Source organism: Aptenodytes forsteri, unplaced genomic scaffold, assembly GCF_000699145.1.
Source record: "Aptenodytes forsteri isolate BGI_AS27 unplaced genomic scaffold, ASM69914v1 Scaffold84, whole genome shotgun sequence".
NCBI classification, from domain to species: Eukaryota; Metazoa; Chordata; class Aves; order Sphenisciformes; family Spheniscidae; genus Aptenodytes; species Aptenodytes forsteri.
Genome location: NW_008795492.1, coordinates 3,449,148 through 3,456,105, shown reverse-complemented (window position 1 = coordinate 3,456,105; position 6,958 = coordinate 3,449,148). Strand labels below are relative to the sequence as shown.

The following is a 6,958-nucleotide window of genomic DNA, read 5'->3' as shown; positions in this document are numbered from 1 at the left end:
CGGAATATTCCATGATAAGGAATACCGTAGAATACTAAAAACCTGGGAAAAAAGTATCAGAGCCAAAGGTGTGTTGAAAGGTTGACATTAAACACAGTTGATACTAATTTCTTGAAGGTATTTGTGCTTCTTAAAGCAACATGGTGATACTAGCCAGTGAAAAGGAAGATGCATTTAAAGCAGCAAATAACTACTTGAGAACAGTTTCTCCCATAAAATCACTCTATGGAAATTGTCTAGCTCCACACAATAGCTCTTGTCTTTTGAGCACCACCTTTCCTGTCTTGGGCATGAACATGTACAACACTTCCTTTTTATTACAGAAAAGTTCAACTAGAGCACTCGGCATTTGCCTCCAAGAAAAACAATGAACTCTATATTCCCTTTCTTAAATAGAAGTAAGCATAAGCAGCAGAGGTACAGTCATTTTAACTGCTAGAGTAATGCTGCTGTCTGAAAAGATGGACCTAACTCTCCCTCTGTTGCTTTCAAACTAGTGTCCCGCTGTTATAAACTGCTAAACATGAAAAGCAGACAAATGGCACAATATCAGTACTTTAATGTCCAAATTAATGCACAAATAAAAATATTTGTTGTGATTTAGAACAAATACGTATCTCATCATGCAGTTGTAAGCTGTATATTTTAGGGAAGGATTGTTTATTTAATGAAACAATGCAAAAATTTTTTTAGAAATTATTCAGAAACTACAGATGCTTTTCAGTTCTAGTACAGGCTTTATATAAAGAATTTGATTGTTCTAGAGGTGTAAACGCTGTGTTCAGATTTAATAAAGACAATTATTTAAAACATACAATAAAAATATTCTACAATTAATTTTAAATTAGTACAAGAATTATCAAATTCACCCATACAGTTTTGTGTGGTTTTACATGTCAAATTCATATCAAATACAAGCAGTAGTAGTAAAATCATCAGTGTACCTGTCTGAGATGTGTCTGTAAAAATCTTACGTATGACACCTCAAAGTCATTTGAATTTTTTTCCAAAAGCTTTCCATCAGTTCTTTTCTCAAGCTTATTAGAAGGGAGAGGGTTTATTATATGTATTCTAGACCAACAAGTCCATACATGGGTTGATAAAGAGAAGACACTGTTGTCCAGAAATATTAATTTCTGGACTAAAATATATATTATCATATAATATATATGACAGCAATATATTGCTGTCACTCCTGCCTGTGTATATAGCTTCGTATGAACATGGAATTTCACTGCTGTTAATGCAATAACCAGTGCATCCGATTGACTAATTATCAATAATAACTTGCTACTGTTGTTTATAAAAAGATTGTCTTACAGTGCCTGTATTCTGCAGGTCTGCTAGTCTGTTTTTCTGATATATAAATATTTGGTAACTATATACAAGAATCACACTAGCTTTCTGGGGAGGAAATTCATACACACCACTCAATAAAACCACATTCTGTGTAAACTCTAGCGAATAATTTAAAAAAAAGTTAGTGTACATTTTCAAGTAGTGGTTTTTTCGTTATCCTACTCTTCAGGCATTGTGACGTTCATTTGTAACATCCTTCTCAAGAAAGCACTTGAAGCCTATATCTGGTAACACAAATAACTGAAATACATTGTTTAAAACACAGCCAAATTTATGCTGTTTCAGAGACGTTTTTATTCATAGGTTACCTTGCCAACCACAATTAGCACCCACTCAGATGAAGTGCATCATACAGTTACACCTCTCTACAAACAGAAAGGCCATGAGAATGAATTATATTAAACATAAGAATTTTAATGTATTTTTTGTTATTTATAGGCTTAAGAATGTCTTGAAGCCGTTAAGAATTTTTTAAATGCTGCTTTAGAACGTGTTGGAAATATACCTTCATTGAAGCACTGAAAATGATATATTCATATACATAAAATCAATTTCTGCACATGAGATTAAAAATTAAGTATTTAAGAATTTCTGTAATTCTGCTTTTACCCAGGAGCACCAGTGAACCACTTTGGTTTTTCTCTGTTCAGGTTGCAATTAGTACATAGGGTATGAGGTTTTTTGCTCAACATGAATGTTTATTGAATGATTAACCTTTAAGAAGTTTAATTACACATTACTAGAATTCAAATGCTGAGAAAAGCATTTTGTAATACTTGTTCACTGCTCCAGGTATTTTTGTCAGAAATTAGTTCCAGTTTTTCCAGCATATCTATGGAGTATCCACAGTCCACAAAGGAACAATTAACATTGAAGCTCAAGAGAAATTCAAATACAGGATACGACTGCAGAAATTGCTTGTCTTTAGGAAATTTTGATCGTGTCTAAGCTAGAGGGAAAAGGAAGATATAGAGGAAACTTTCTAGTAACATTGCAGATACGGTTACCTTATTTTCACATTCCAAAGAGATAAATCCTTATTTCTTTGAGTAGGTCCTTAAGTAGGGGATATCTTAGCTTTTGCAAATATCTATCATCTGTGCTCTTTCATCATTTTAGGCAGGTTATATCCTCAAAGATTTGGACTACCCGCAGAAAAAGAAATGCAATTATTAGCCTTGGCTCCCAAAGCAAGTGTCGGCTACATATTTGATGGGGGATATTTCATGTCTTGGTAGAATTCATTCAGTAAATATCACAGTTTGGCTGTGTAACTTGCAGGATTACAGAATAGTAGTGCAGTTAGCTTACAATTGAGCAAGTTATTTTGAAACTAGGATGAGAACTATGGCTTCTGTTAGTGTCATATAAGTAGTAATTATTATATTCTAATATATTCCGTAAAGGCCTGAGATCAAAATAAGATTGACAAAACATGCTATGCAATGTAAAAATGACTCCTTTCTCCAAAGGTCTTTTTGAGTTATTTCAAATAATTGAGGAGGAAGTGGGTAAGATGACTTGTTGATACAGTGTTATTTGGATTTGAATAAGCTTTTAACACTCCTGTAACAAAGGCTCCTATATTCTAATATATTCCGTAAAGGCCTGAGATCAAAATAAGATTGACAAAACATGCTATGCAATGTAAAAATGACTCCTTTCTCCAAAGGTCTTTTTGAGTTATTTCAAATAATTGAGGAGGAAGTGGGTAAGATGACTTGTTGATACAGTGTTATTTGGATTTGAATAAGCTTTTAACACTCCTGTAACAAAGGCTCTTACAAAATGGCAGCATAGTTAAAAAGGGGTGGTTCTCTGACAGGCAAACAACTCCTGAAGTTCAATAGGAGACAAAGGATGGGAATGTTTATGTGAAGTGTCCCGTTGTGGCTACTCTTAGAGGAAGGATGCTGGTCTAGATGGACTTTTAGTGTAAACCGCAGTACCAGTTCTTGTTTCTGTATGACAAGGAAATTGAAAAAGACAGCATTTATCAGCATAATAGCTAAGAACAAAACAAAAAAATACAAAAACCTCCCACCGGATGACTGGTTAAATTATTAGGTTAAGTAAGTATATAAAGCATTAGTAATTTGAAACAGCCATGTTACAGAAACAGTAGGCTGACCTTATCTCTGCCATAATTTTTTTGTATTCTTTAGAGAAACTTACAATGATCTTAGCCCAGTGATTATACAGAGGGGACTCGATGTCCAGAAGCAGTGGTCCTGCAAACAGTTTTAGTCTCCATTGCCAACTGTAGTCATGCTGACATTATTGAATGGAGCTCACTGGAGGTCATCAGTGGGTTCTCATAAAAGAAAACAATATTACACTTAGGGTTACATCTGAGGAAATAATTATAACTCATGAACATTGGCTGTTACTGGGTTAGGTTGTAGCACTAACAAACGGCAGTCATTTATATTAATTGTAAATTCAGTCTTGCGCTGAAGCTTGAATAGTCTGTCACAAGAAATAGATATTAATGGCATTTAAATTCTATTTTTTAATTTGTGTTTGATGGTTGAATGTTAAGAGTAGAAATAAATACAACTAGAATACTGTTCTTGAACCTTTTCTTAACCTATGAAAAATACTGAGGTCTGGGCTTGGTCTGCCTTCAATGGTGATAGTAATACACAAGTCGTTATAATAGTGTTTTGTGTAAGAAGCACTCATTGTCATCGATTATAACCAAATTGCCTAAATTTTTTCTATAGCTAGCTTTTTCTATAGTACCTGAATGGAAGGTGTATCTGTAGTGTTTGAAATATTACCATGCACAGTTATTTCTCGTATTTTTTGAACTGAGTTTTTGGTTTGCTGTATGTATGTTACATGTGATCTCCTAAAAAACAGAAACCAGGAGTCAAGTATGGCACAACAAAAATGGTTCATTACAATCTGCCAGCTGTACACGTAGTCTGGATATATAGTTTATCCAAATCTTTCCATTCTTTTCTTTCCTCGAATCCTTCTAATAGCTTCCCTTTTTTTTGGTTATTTCTTCCTATGGGGTACCTGTATCCCCTGTATCAGCCCATTTTGCCTGCATTAGACTTTTCTGCCTGTTTTTCCTCTTGTGCAGATGCAGCCCCACCTTTGAACACGTGCGTATTCCATCTCCTCATGCCTCTTTTTTCCTCATCTGCCTGTTCCTTTAAGCAACAAGAAGCATGCCAGAGACTGCTGTTCCTTCATGTCTCAGCCATAGTCCTGCAGTTCTGCAGAAATGGGAGGCTTGCAGGGATGAGACTGAGTTGGCAACAGGAGTCTACCTACCCGTAGGCTGCAGGTTTTGTTGCCTGCTTCCTGTCCTTTTACTCAGCAGCTGGTGGGGGAAAAAAGAGGTGAACAAAGATAAAAAAAAAGTCTCTGCTTCTCTTTCCTCCAGGTATACCAAAAAGAGGGAGAAAGGCACTGTTGACTCTCGCTACTGCAGAAAATTTGGCTTGGGACATATCCTCATGTAGATGTCAGGTGTAGGTCCACAGCTGTTCCCAAGCAGTAGGTGAATATAAATGCCCAGGTTGTTAAAGCTATTTTGCTGATATATTAATTTATATGAAACAAAAATCTTCTTCAATAGGCAATACTCCTTGCCAAAACAGTAGTGGCCTAAACAGTGGCAGAACAGTGCAGCTGCTCAAAGTTTGGAGGGTATAGTTAGATGATGGGGCCAGGTAGAATTGTTGCTTCTGTGAGTGCTGAGGCATCTGGAAGGACACGAAAAGATGTAGACTAATGCGTGTGGATTTGGGCCAGTGGCTGTATGAGAAGCAGTTGTTAGCTGTGTGACTCTAAAGGCTGCTACAGTTAGCCAAGGAGACTTGGGAAGCTTTTGGGATACCCCTTTGGGAAGTGTTTTTCTAGAGAGCTAAAGATATATTCTGTGGTTCGGCAGAGGACTCCAGTCTCTTGCCAGGTGGGGGGGGGAAAGAAGCCCTAATGATGGTAGCTATAGTCTTATGTACTGCTATCCAGTAGAGAAACTAGCAAGAAAAGAGTGTAATTTATCACCTTGGTGCCGGTTTAGCAGACCTTGCAAAAATCTTCTGCCTTTTCAGCAGAAATGTAGGAAAAGACCTGCTGTAACTATTGAATATGTCTTTTCTCTCCTTGGAAAGCATCTTCTGCTCCAGGCCACATACTCCACAGGACTGCCAATGTTATTCTACTTTATGATTTGTTCATTTCATGAATATCAAAGAAGATGGAGCTCATGGTCAATTCACACTTTAAAATGATTAGTCATTTTGTTTAACTGAGTTACCAGTGTAGTGTGTTTAAATTGCATGCTAATGCAATTAAATTTAATGGGAGCTAAGTGTGGGTTATTAGTAGCCCACAGTTGGTGGAAGATCCTGAACTCTCTGTCAATTGCTTCTCTTGGTCTTCAAGAACGAGGATTTCTGAAATTTCTGGTCGTGCATCAAAGCATTTGAGGAGGAGGTGTTTGCAGTGGGGATGTTTGGTATTAGTTTTGGAACACTGGCAGCCAGCCCTTTACTTCTAATTAAATGAGAGAGATAATTTCTCACACAGAGAGGTAGTTGATTTAATTTTAATTTTTGTCAGAATGCCCAGAGCATCGAACGGGTGTCTGATCATTGGAACAAAATCCTTAGTACAGATTGAAAGAATTAATGCAATTAATTCACCACCATGATGGGAAAAATTCTGGGATTTTGTTTATGCAGATTGAAACTGATGATGAATATACAAAACCAAATGTGTGATACTCTCGCCTTTTCCATGATGCAAGTTCAATTTCTCACGTAAAGCTCAGGCCTGAGAGGCAAAAAGCACTTACTTTGGTACGTGGGAGATGGAGGCTCTCCTAATTCCTTATTGGGGACTGGAGAATCCATGGGCTACTTGTCCTACATAGTAGCTGAGACCTTTTCCTAAGGGATGCAGATATCTCAGTGCTCATCTTATTTTGTTCTAGAGCATTTTGAAATATAGTTATAATGAAAGCTTGGCAAAAGAACAGTTTAAAATGTAAAAATAGCAAAATGTGCGGAGGCTGCTGTTCATTTTGTAAGTCAAAGCTTGTGACTAAAGAATGCTCCTTAGCAACAGATGGGGAAAATCTGAAGGTGATCATATCATTTTGCACTCCCTGAAAATTAATTACTCCTGTTCATCCTACCTTTTAGGCACCATCCTTTTCACGTCCCTGTTCTGCTTGTTCCTTGGGATTAGGACTGGCTCAGTCGTGTAACCCAGTTTTATTATCACCCATACTCATGCTGATGCAGGCTTCTTCAGTTTTCTGTCCCACTGTGCTGTACATAATGTGTACTGATTCGTATGGAATAGAACACAAAGGTGTCCTAGGAAGGAAGGAAGGACACCACACACTGCAGTTTCTGTAGATGGTTGTTTTGTACTTGGCACTGGTGAGGCCGCACCTTGAATACTGTGTTCAGTTTTGGGCCCCTCACTACAAGAAGGACGTTGAGGTGTTGGAGCGTGTCCAGAGAAGGGCAACGAGGCTGGTGAGGGGTCTGGAGAACAAGTCTTCTGAGGAGCGGCTGAGGGAACTGGGGTGGTTTAGCCTGGAGAAAAGGAGGCTGAGGGGAGACCT

General features: G+C 37.4%; 1 long non-coding RNA gene across 1 annotated transcript in view; it reads right to left on the bottom strand.

Annotated features, from left to right (window-relative positions):
- Positions 1 to 2,964: 2,964 nt before the first annotated feature.
- Positions 2,965 to 6,958, bottom strand: part of LOC109279520 — an 8,737-nt gene continuing 4,743 nt past the window's right edge. Inside the window, exons 2-3 of the long non-coding RNA XR_002086215.1 lie at positions 3,535 to 3,673; positions 2,965 to 3,320 (exon numbers count right to left, since the gene is read on the bottom strand). This is a non-coding gene — a long non-coding RNA (uncharacterized LOC109279520). The remainder of the gene's footprint in view (positions 3,321 to 3,534; positions 3,674 to 6,958) is intronic.